Source organism: Marmota marmota, unplaced genomic scaffold, assembly GCF_001458135.2.
Source record: "Marmota marmota marmota unplaced genomic scaffold, marMar, whole genome shotgun sequence".
Classification (NCBI taxonomy): domain Eukaryota; kingdom Metazoa; phylum Chordata; class Mammalia; order Rodentia; family Sciuridae; genus Marmota; species Marmota marmota.
The window spans coordinates 33,417,894-33,429,918 of record NW_025999900.1 but is presented as its reverse complement, the minus strand read 5'-3'; the positions used below and the strand labels follow the sequence as shown (position 1 = coordinate 33,429,918).

Genomic DNA, 12,025 nt, shown 5'->3' with positions numbered 1-12,025 from the left:
GCCTGATCTGCAGGTTGGTCGCAGGTCTGCCTACCTTGAGGGCGCGGGCGGCGGCCCCACTCCTCCCCTCTGGCTCTATGACAAAGCGAGAGAGACTAGGGTATCTGTGACTCAGCCTCCCTACCAGGAGACCAACTGTTTCCGTTGCTTCTGGCACCAATGAAGTTCTCTCCTCGGCCGCTCTCCGATGACATCAGATCTCTGCCATGCTGGCATCCCCTGTTCTATGGCTGAATCCCATTTTCTTCTCTTCCAATAGGCGGAGCTGTGCCCTCTGAGCTGAGCTTCTGCCCTCTATGTGCTGCTAACATGGATTCCGCTGGGAAGGAATTCTGTCCATGGAACTCTGGTGATGTCACCTCTCTGCTATGGTGGGCCCCAGGCTCCTTGCCGGAGTGTCCGAAGGGAGGGGTGGGACTGGTCTGTCTCTGGTTGGTTTCAGCTCCTGGTTCGCTATTTCATTAAGGCTTGGCGAGAGACCTCTTCCTAGAGTCCCTGCACCGCTCCTGCTGCGCTGCGCCTCGGAGGCTATCCGCCCTGACGCGGGGGCCGCAGGCAGGCAGCCGACAGTCGCTGAGTCGCACTGGCAGCGGCTGGCGGGTCTGGACCTCTGCGCTGCGTCTGAAGATCTTCATTATTACTCAGCCTGCTTGATGCTGGAAGAACCTTCTTTGACCAGTAAATACACTCACTGCAGATTGGTAAGAGCTTCAGGTCCATTTATATGCTGGTGCACGTTAGAGACCTGCTGACCTGAATGCAAACCTTTCAAAAATCATTCTTCCTTCCTCTTGCCAAAGCAACTTTCCCTCTCCTCTCTAATTCACCCATTGTCAACCCAAACAGACCTTTGAGTGGGGGGTCTACTATGGCAATTGAGAAGATGAAAAATTCAGCTATGAAATTTGACAACACAGCTAGTTTCTTTTGGTTTCATCCATTATTTCATCTGATATTACTGAGCAACTACACTGTGCCCGACCCCATGCTAGATATGTGTTTAAGAAGGTAATATATGGGGACTGGGGTTGAGGCTCAGTGGTAGAGCACTGCCTAGCACTTACGAGGCCCTGGGCTCGATCCTAAGCATCACATAAAAAAATAAACAAATAAAATAAAGATATTAAAAAAAAATTTTAAAAAGAAGACATGGTCACTAACTTCAAAGTCCTGCCATCCAGTAGGACAGAAGGCAAGCCTAAACTGCAGAACATGTGATAAGGGCAATGATCAGGAGGCATAGGACACCTTGGGAGTACAGAGGAGGGATATCACTTCAGACTGAGGGCCTCATGCAGGCACCTGGAAAAAACAACATGTGAAATGAGGTTGGAAACGGACATCAAATTCAGCAGGGTGAAGCCGGTTATGGTTCCTCACACCTATAATCCCAGATACTCAAGTGACTGAGGCAGGAGGATCACAAAGTTGAGGTCAGCCTAAGCAAATTAGAAAGGTCCTTTCTCAGAATAAAAAACAAAAAGGACTGAGGATGTAGCTCAGTGGTAGAGTGCCCCTGTGTCAATTCAAAATACCCCTCTCCAAAAAATTCAGCAGGGTAAAGAAAAAGAAAATGTAATAAAAAAAAATGAAAGAATATGAAAGTTCATTAATCAATATGGCTGACACTGCGTGTGGGGATCCGAGAGAGAATGCCTAGAAATGTGGGTTTGGAGGATGAATAAAAAAGCAGTAGGAAGAAACCAGATCATTAGGGGTTTAAAAGTCTAGCCCAAGAATATTGACTTCTGTCCTGGGGCCAAGAAGAAGCAGACCCTGTACCTAACTAGCTATATCAGATTCACTGGCACACATTATCTAGCCGCAAAGCCCAGCATCTGTTCTCACTTAGGCTCCTCCTAGCTCTCAGGGTTGTGTCAGGTAGTCCTCCACCTGGCCTACCCCCAACAGCTACTCCTAGGTATCTGCCCTTTTCTGCTCAATCTCCCCTCTTCCTCAACTCCCTCTACTTGAGAGAGTACCTCCATATGTATTTAACTCCAGGACCAACAGTAAGAGAGTGTCCCAGGGACTCACACAAGTGAAGCTTCCTTCAGTTTCTGAGGGCCTATGAGTAACTGGTACAGGGACGTACACAGGAGTGGCTAGCTGAATGCCCACGGGATGCCGTGAGGTGCATCTGTACAAGTTCCTTCCTGGCAAGTCTCTCTGGCTAATATGTTTGCTTCAATCCATTTTGTGTTTGAGAAACTGAGATTGTGAAGAGATTACCTACTGAGAATCTATTGCTGGGGACACATTCAACTTGTAAAGAGCAATGATTTAATGAGAATGCTGGATGGAGTTTGAGAAAAAATGAAGGGAAAGAATAAAAAGAAGAAAATTAGAAATCAACTCTTTACTAAATAGAGCTTATGCCTTTTTTTTTTTTTTTTTGGAAGGTCGGGGGTACCAGGGATTGAACTCAGGGCACTCAATCACTGAGTCACATCCACAGCCCTATTCTGTATTTTATTTAGAGACAGGGTCTCACCGAGTCACTTTTGCTGAGGCTAGCTTTGAACTTGCGATCCTTCTGCCTTAGCCTCCTGAGCCACTGGGATTACAGGTGGGCGCCACCTTGTCCAGTGAGCTTATATCATTTTTGAGCCCATCCATGGAGGTCTCTACACGAGCATTAGAAATGAGAACAAAGGTCAGGTGCTGTTGCAATGTGCCTATTATCTGAGCTATTTGGGAGGCTGTGACAAGAGGATCACAAATTTGAGGCAAGCCTAGGCAATTTAGCAAGACCCTGTCTCAAAAATTTCAACAGGCTAGGAATCTAGCTCAGAGGTAGAACACCACTGGGTTAAGTTCCCAGTAGAGAGAGACAGACAGACAGACAGAAAAAAAGCATAAAAGTGGTGACATTTGAGCTTAATTTTTATCTGGGAAAATCAGAACCATATTTCAAAGCAGACTGAATTTCCAAATCCACACTGACAACAATTCCCATCTTGAGGTGTCAGACAACACCGAGGTCAGAATAGCTGGACAAGGTTCACACACAATGGGGAAAATGGGAAGGAGGTTTGTGATATGGTTCACCACATTTGTCCTCACCACCTTCACAACTTCTTGGGCCACTCTTGGAGGGAGACAGTGTATTGTTCAGAAAACTGTCAACATGAAGCATAAATGGCAATCTCTCCTGTTCCTCTCAAGGATAATGAAATGGCCACAATCAAATGGCCAATTCTCTTGTCTCTATGCTTTGCCCACTGACAGTTTGATTTTGTATTCAGCATTTATTGAACACAACCACCTTTGATCTGAGGGCAGGTAGTGCTGTGAAGACCACAAAAAGAGCAAATCAATTACTCACAAGTGGCAGGCATCCTCACAAAAGATAATGGGGTGATTCATGCCCTTGGGCCCATTCCCAATGCCTCAGACCAATATCTAAGTGCATATTGATTTCCAAATTGATTGCAATGTAGCAGAAAAATCAAGATAGGTACACTTACTGGTAGGCAGAAATGTACCAGAGCCCAGAGGAGAAAATAAATGAAAAGAAGAGTCATAAAAAAAACTCAAGTAAATTAGAATCAGTTCTTGAAGGTGAATCTCCTTTCAGAAAACTTGTATGCTCACTCTCCATGGGCTGGCAGGGTTAGTAATGTGCATCTTACCCAATATTCATTCTCCTCTTAGCAGAACCTTGATTTTTGTGGCAGTGGGGAACTTCAACTCAATCACAGCTAGGGGTGGCTGTGTGACAGAGTATGGGCCATGCAATGACTTGGAATTCTCTGGATTTCTAGGAGAACTCACTGGGAGCAGGCTGCCCCTTTAGCCCTCTGCCCATCTCCTCTTCCTGAATAGCAGGTGTGACCTCAGGTGGCCTACTACTCTTACTACCACAGGTAATCAGAGTCAGTAAGGTACACAGAGCAGCAAGGCAGAGGAGAAACCATCCTGGACTCCTATGGGGGCGGGGGCGGGCAGGTGGCGCAGACATACTCCTGATTTATTTAAGCCACCATTTATTCAGGTTTTCCATTAGGTGCAGCTGAACCCTAGCTGATAAATGATTTATTCTAAATGTTCCATGAGAATCAAATCCTTAAATTTTTACATCTTTCAGTTTTATATTCTTCATGACATTCAGTAATTAAATTCTGAATTCTTCTTTAAAAAGTATACTCAATGGAAACTGCCAGGTTTAGTACTGAAGTAAAGAAGGACATTTAAAAACGTAGTGATAATACAAATTAGTTTTTCTTCAGTTCTGAACGGAATATATCTAATAAAGTGTACTACTATGTAATTGGATTATAACGTTCAAAAAGGAATAAAAATTGGTCTCAATGGTTAGAAAAATGTCTACATCCTAACCTTTAAATAAATCATTACAAATCTCTAACAGTAGGAGCTCTAGCTTTGACTCTAAAGTACCAAAGAACTAGAAATGAATACATATTTTCTAATTTAAAGAGGGTATTTTGATTATTCAAAATAGTTTCTTATTTATACAGTCATTAAAATTCATCTGTTGCTTTTTTGTGTTAAGCAAGGAATGTTGCTTAATGCCTTCCTTTCCCTCCCGATCAGAATAGAAAAAGAAATTAGGGCTTGGGAGGTATTCTGTTGTTGTTTTGGGGGGTTTTATGCCCTGGGGTTCTCCATCTTTCTTTTTCCAGTAAAAAATTAGTTTCATTCTCAAGATGCCCAGAGTAAGCAATAGCAAGAGGCTATTGATTCAAGAAACCAGGGTGTGAAAATAGGTTGATGATTTATTTTTTGACATGCAAAATTGAGGAATTCTGTTAAGCTCTACCATGACACAGGCTTCCTCCAGCATGGGCATGCAGGAATCAAGGAGAGCAGTAAATACTAAAATAATCTCCAACTGAGGCAGGAAAGGCAGAGGTAGAGAAACACAGTGAATATTCTTCATGTTTTAAAATCTCCAAGGAATAAAGCTCGAATTAAAGTTATTTTAGCCACATCAGGGTTGCACAGCCCTCACCCATCAGCATGTGCACACACAGCCAGCACTTTGTTGGGAGCACATGGGAAGCAGGAAGAGGGTTTCCTTTGAAGCCCACAGTGCTCCCCAGTGAAAACGAGAATGCCTTGAACAGACCTCACTGCACTGGGTGTTTTGTCACATTCAAATCTAAATGGAAGACACTGGGACTAGAAGGGGCTTGGGGATTTTTTTGTGTATGATTATGTGTTTACCTAGGTAAGTTGTTAAACAGTTTTAAACCAAGTCCTTTAATCCAAGACTCTCTTTGTTACATCAGACTATGAACACTTAGAGCATTAAAAAAAAACAAAACACTTATCTATTATGTTCCTTGCTTTGTTTTTCCTCTTTTGATTTTCTCTTTTTAAAAGCAACCTTTCCCATGGCTTCCAATCTTGAAGCCTATGCTTCTCTTCTTACTACATCTCGATTGTCTTCCTCTTGGGTGATCCTTTTCATTCTTTAATCATGGTTTCCTTTCACTCTCTTCTCCATCTGTTTTGCATTAGGACAGCCCTCCATGCTTCATGGAGGCAAACTGGAAAGCCTTCTGGGCCATTATATGGGCACAGGAAGTTGAGAGTGTGGAAAGAGAACTGGGAGCCTGAAGGCGTGCATCTTAGCCCTGACAAAGCCACAAGTAAAGGATATAGCCTTGGAGAAGGAGGCTCTTCTAGCTGGGCTCCCATCTCCTACTGGCAACATGAGGGCAGTAGACTCAGTGCTCTCTAAGGTCTGTAATTCAATGAACCACTTATTAAGCAACTACTTCATGTATGAAAGATATGCCTCCAAAGGCTCACAAAATATTGAGGGCCAAAATAATCCTCAAACTTTAGCATATACAGGAACCAACCAGAAAAAATGTTTAAAATAAAATCAGATTCCTGGCTCCTATTCCCACAGATGGTAGCTTGGCAAGTTTTGTGGTGGATCTGAAGTATCTGCTATTTTCTGAACACCTCACATTTTTCTTACTGGTCAGCCTGTGAATCACACCTTAAAACATGATCCTATAGTGAGGGCAGGTCAGGTTATCACTGCTGCTATGCCCATAAACAGATAAATAGACCCTTCCTTGAAGGAGTTTCCTATGTTGTAAAATGATCATTTAAAACACAAAGGCAATAATCGACATTTGTCAAACATTAGCTATGAGCTAGGTGTTATTCTAAGAGCTTTATATATATTAAAAACATACTGGCCTGGGGATGTGGCTTAAGCGGTAGTGCGCTCGCCTGGCATCCGTGTGGCCCAGATTCGATCCTCAGCACCACATACAAAGATGTTGTGTCCACCAAATACTAAAAAATAAATATTAAAATTCTCTCTCTCTCCCCCTCTCTCTTTAAAAAAAAAAATACTAACTCACTTAATCCTTCACAAAAGCAACTTAATTAGAAGCATAATACAAAAACTTCTCCCTACAATTAATAACTAGGTGATTTTCAGACACACAAACTGGATTTTGAAATAATTAAAATAGCTGAAATGAAAAGAGTAGAAAAATGATGTAGATGGGTCAAAGAATATGATCTTAAAGTATTTATACCAGTGTCAGGTAGGTTGAGACACCTTCTTAGAGGGAGCATATGGCAATTAATATTTAGTAGAAAACCAAGATGTTTAATGTTTGAAACCAAAGAAAAATAAATTCAACTGTTCTTTCTCTCAATAAATATCTGAGTCGAATTTTATACAAATTTATGAGAAAAACAGATAATATAAAGCATTTGCACCATTTGTGGAATATTATGGTATTCTGGGAAGTTTGTGTGAGTTCTTGATCTAGAATGTCCCCATAAACTCATGAATTGAAAGCATGGTCCTCAATGCAGCAAGAGTCAGGCAATGATTGGATCGTGAGAGCTCTGACCTCATTAGTGAATTAATCCACTTAATGGAAGGTGGAACCTAGTTGGAAGAAATAGGTCACAGGGAGTGTGCCTTGGAAGGGTTTATCTTGTCCTTGGTCCCTTTCTCTTCCTTTATCTGCTCCCTGACTGTCATGAATTGAGCTGCTTTCCTCTACCCTGCCCTTCTACCATCATGTTCTTGCCTTGGAGACAGCCAACCAAGGATTAAACCTCTGAACCCATAAGCCAAAATAAACTTTTCCTCCTCTAAATTGTTCTTGTCTGGTATTTTGGTCACAGCAACAAAAAAATTAACATAGTGCCATACAATGTAAATATAATAGTACTAGAAATAATCATCCCCAAACACTTTTTTATGTAAGCAGAAAGAATGTAGAAAAAAGAGAAAGTGTGAAAGAAGTCCCAGGACAGAGTCCTAAGAGTCTCCAACAGTAAGAATTAAGGCACCAGAGCTCTGCAACAAAATAAAAACAAAAGCAAGTGACAGGGGAAAATATAACTGGGAGAGAATATGGTATGTCTGATGCCACAGGAGAAATGACTTAAAGCAGAGAGTGCCAACTGTGTTGAGTGCTCCTGAAGATGGAGCGAAGGAGGATGGGAAAGGCAGCCTTTGGTCACATAGCACGGAAGCTCCCTGGGACCACTTCAGAAGCAGGAGTTGAGTGGTGGTGGGGGGTCCCAGCCAGACTGAAGTGAGCCTACAGGTGAAGGAGGGACTAGTGATACCCACAGCAAGCATAGGCATCTCCCCAAAGAAGGCAGGCTATGGAGAGAAGTTGGCAGGGGGCCCATCTATCAGTAAAAATCTCCCCAAATAAATCAATCTTGATTGACAAGGTGAGACAGAGGTCTTCTGAAACAGAAAACAAAGGAGAGAAATAATACTAATAAAGAGATCCATATGTGATTTGCAGTTTTCTGCTTTGCTGGGACCAAACTGGTTAGAATAAAAGCTGTGGCTTATGCTCAAACAGCACTGACAGCCACAATGGGAACAGCCCACAGAAGGGGACACAGATGGCTTTTTGAAGAAAACAAGGACCAAGGAGCACAATGTGGTGACAGAGACAGCAATGGAGAAGTCAATGAGAAAATCCAGAACAATTCCAACAGAATGCCAGGAGGCATAGCATACATATTCCCAAGATGACAGGCAAAGACCAATTACCAGCAAGAAGAGTCACAGCCAATGACAGTGGAGGAAGCCCAGAATGGGAAGAAGACCATCATTCACACATTAGCCACACAAAAGAGACATTTCTACAAACAACACTTCCATTCTCATACACTGAGCATTCTTTACATCTGGGGGAAACTGACTGCAAAGGCTGGGGAATGGGAGTTCAACTGAATGATTAATAGGCACTGATTGGATAAGAATGTAAAATATTATAGAGTTTAATGCCAAAAAAGAGGCCAAATCCACACATCTTCCATCACCAATTCCAGTCTAAGAAAACACCTTTTCACCCATGCCCCTTCTCAAGATGTACTTTTAGTTTTTAAGAATCCATACTCAGAAGTAGCAACTTGTTCACAGATCTGCATTCAAGAAGATCACTCAGATTTTCACTACTAATAAATGGCTTCTTAAGCAGATTAGTTTCTAATATGAAAACAAACATTAATACAAAAATTAAATTTCCATATGAAATCAACTTTGTCCTAGAATTCACTTGGGTAGCACCAAGAACTATACCCATGAAAATTAGAGTGAGAAAATGTGTCAGATCCTAATTCTCTGTGGAGAAAGCAAAATACCTATAAAGGAGTCACTCTTTGAAATAGCCATAACATTTATAAAGTGTTTGTTTTTGGTACTAGGGATTGAACCCAGAGGCCCTTTACCACTGATCTACATCCCAATTTTTTTTCTTTTTCTTTTTTTTTCTTTGAGATAGAGTATTGCTAAATTGCTGAGGCTGGCCTTGAACTTGTGATCATCCTGTCTCAGCCTCCCAAGTCACTGAGACTAAAGAGATGTGTCAGTGTGCCTGGAAAGATTCATTTTTCAACTCATAGTGGAGACTGTTAAAAAGTAAGGTCTTTAGCCAGGCACCATGGCACATGCACCTGTAATCCCATGGCTTGGGAATCTGAGGCAGGAGGATCCTAAGTTCAAAACCAGCCTTGGCAACTTAGTGAGACCCTGTCTCTAAATTTAAAAATACATATTAAAAAGGGATGGTAATGTGGGTTCAATCCCTGGTACCAAAAAAAAAAAAAAAAAGGTAAGGGCTTTGTTGAAATTCCTAGACACTGGCATTACTTAGCACCTGGACCTAAAGAACCTCCAAGGCACATAATACTGCTATGAAAGGCCTTGACCTTATTTTTCACCTACCTTTCAAAGACCAGGGATCTGATACTTGACGCAAAGAATCTCTGGAAAGTGCCAGAAGCTCAGGCTGTAAGGCAGCATTCAGTAGCCCTGTGGTATGGGGGTGTCACACTCAGAAACAGTCTCTGGTCCCAGTCCAAAAGGGACCACCTGACATTAAACTCACATATGTGATTTTCTGAGCTTAGGGAAGTATTTCAGTCAGTTTTTTCACTGTTATGACAAAATATCTGACCAGAACAATTTTAGGGAAGAAAAGTTTATTTGGGGGCTTGTGATTTCGGAGGTCTTAGTCCACAGAAGGCTGGCTCCATTCCTTGGGGCTCGAAGTGAGGCAGACCATCATGGTGGAAGAGTGTGGCAAAGAGAAGCAGCCACATGATGATCAGAAAGCAGAGAGAGTGCTCACTTTGGCAGCACACATACTAAAATTGGAATGATACAGAGAAGATTAGTATGGCCCTGTGCAAGGATGACATGCAAATTTGTGAAGCATTCCATATTTTTGAGAGAAAACTCAAATTACTAAAATACAAGAAGGAAATATCACAATTGACACGTCTGAAATACGGAAGATAATTAGAAACTATTTTGAAAATTTATACTCTAATAAAATAGAAAATATCAGACATCAACAAATTTCTAGAGACATATGACCTACCCAAACTGAATGAGGAAGTCTTACATGATTTCAACAGATCAATTTCAAGTAATGAAAAAGAAAATGCCATCAAAAGCCTATAAACAATCAAGAAAAGCCCAGGACAAGATGGATTCTCAGCTGAGTTCTACAAGACTTTCAAGGAAGAATTAACACCAATACTCCTCAAAGTATTCCAAGAAATAGAAAAGGAGGGAACCCTTCCAAACTCATTCTATGGGCTAATATCACCCTGAAACCAAAACAAGATAAAGACACGTCAAGAAAGAAAACCTCAGACCAATATCCCTGATAAACATAGCATATTATAGTGACACAGCCACCTCAATGTTTTTAGCAGCTCAATTCATAATAGCTAGACTATGGAACCAACCTAGGTGTCTCTTAATAGATGAATGGATAAGAAAATGTGATATATATACTCAATGAACTATTACTCAGATTTAAAAAGAATAAAATTATGGCATTTGCCAGTAAATGGCTGGAGTTAGAGAATATCATGCTAAGCGAAATAAGCCAATCCCACAAAACCAAACGCAGAATGTTTTTCTCTAATATGCAGATGCTAATCCACAATAAGGTCGGGGGCATTAGGGAAGAATAGAGTTACCTTAGATTAGGTAGAAGGAAGTGATGGGAGGGGAGGGGATGTGGGGATAGGAAAGACAGTAGAATGAAACAGACATTATTACTGTATGTATATATGTGACTACATGACCAATATGATTCTGCAACATGTACACAGAGAAAAATGAGAAATTATATCCCATCAATGTATGATATATCAAAGTGCATAAATGCATTTTACTGTCATGTATAACTAATTAAAACAAATTTTAAAAATCGAAAAAAAAAAGAGAGACTCCACTCTCTAGATACAAAAATATACACCCCATAGCTATACCACCAATGAACCACTTCCTCCAGCGACACACCCCCCGCCTCCAGTCACCACTCAATTAATCCCATCAGGGATCAATTCACTGATTAGGTTGAAACTATAATCCAATCATTTATTCTCCAAACCCTCTTGCATTGTCTCACATGTAAGCTTTTGGGGCACACGACATCTAAACGATAACAGGAAGTCTCTTGAAATGGAAAAACCAAGTGAGAACTTTATTGATTAGAAACAGGAGACAACATCTTTACTGATTTTTAACCTAATACCTTCATAAGGGCTCTCTTGGATTAATGCAAAGCCAATAAACTATAGCACTTATCCTTAACAAGTGTCAAAAATTAACAGCAGGTGTTAGAGGAAAGGAGACTATCTTGTCTCAGAGTATAATAAAACAAAAAGAATCACCGATTTGTCATATCGAATTAAGAAAGAGCTAGTGTGGTTGGTTATTAATTACATCTAAACAACACACATACTAAAGGAGTGGGGTTTTTCCCATTTTACAGAATCGTATTCCACACTATGAAATGGAGAATAAGATCTAGCAGTCATCTAAAAGGATCCCAGTTTCTTGGTGCATGTTTTGACACTCGGTGTCTACAGCTGATGAGATCAGTGGGGGACTGGAGGGCACACAGGAAAGATGAAGAAAGAATAAAAGTAATGTTGAGGGAAGAGGCATGAATCCAACTTAACTGGGACTAAATTCAACAGGAAAGAGACTAGAGTAAGCATGATTAGGGTAAAGGTATTTTATCCTTCAAAAAAAGCTGGTTACAGCTACATATCTCATCACACAATGGCATCATTTTATTATCTAATATATTATATTTAAAAACACTAAAAGGCGTGTAAAATGCATGGGTTAGAGGTAAGCTTTTTCTCTAATTTGAGCAACGATTATCTCTTCAAATGTTTAAAGTTTTCTTTAGTCTTCATAGTTTCTCGGACACACAGAAACTAAAGAGGTTTTCATGGAAGAATACCAAAGACAACTAAAGAGATAGAGAGTGGGTACTTGAGTTAAACATTAATTGGCCTTGAAAAGAAAGGAGGCACCTTAACAGTGATGCTCTAGATGGCTAAGAGTTCTTCCCATGGGAGTCAGGGTAAACCATTGCAATATTCTTCATGGTGAGAGACAGGTGCACACAGAAGATAGTTACTAACAGAGGCAGATAGTTTATAAATATTTCTCAGATATAAAATGAATGAGAAAATTGCCTTTAGTCTGGCCCAAATATTTTCACTAGCATTTCAT

At 40.9% G+C, this 12,025-nt stretch overlaps 1 protein-coding gene and 1 non-coding gene across 4 annotated transcripts in view; one reads left to right on the top strand and one right to left on the bottom strand.

Moving 5' to 3' along the window:
• Positions 1-12,025, bottom strand: part of Stxbp6 (syntaxin binding protein 6) — a 249,728-nt gene that overhangs the window by 140,007 nt on the left and 97,696 nt on the right. The window lies entirely within an intron of this gene.
• LOC125615434 lies at positions 9,601-9,706 on the top strand. The gene has a single exon (XR_007346089.1). It is a non-coding gene; the product is annotated as a U6 spliceosomal RNA (small nuclear RNA).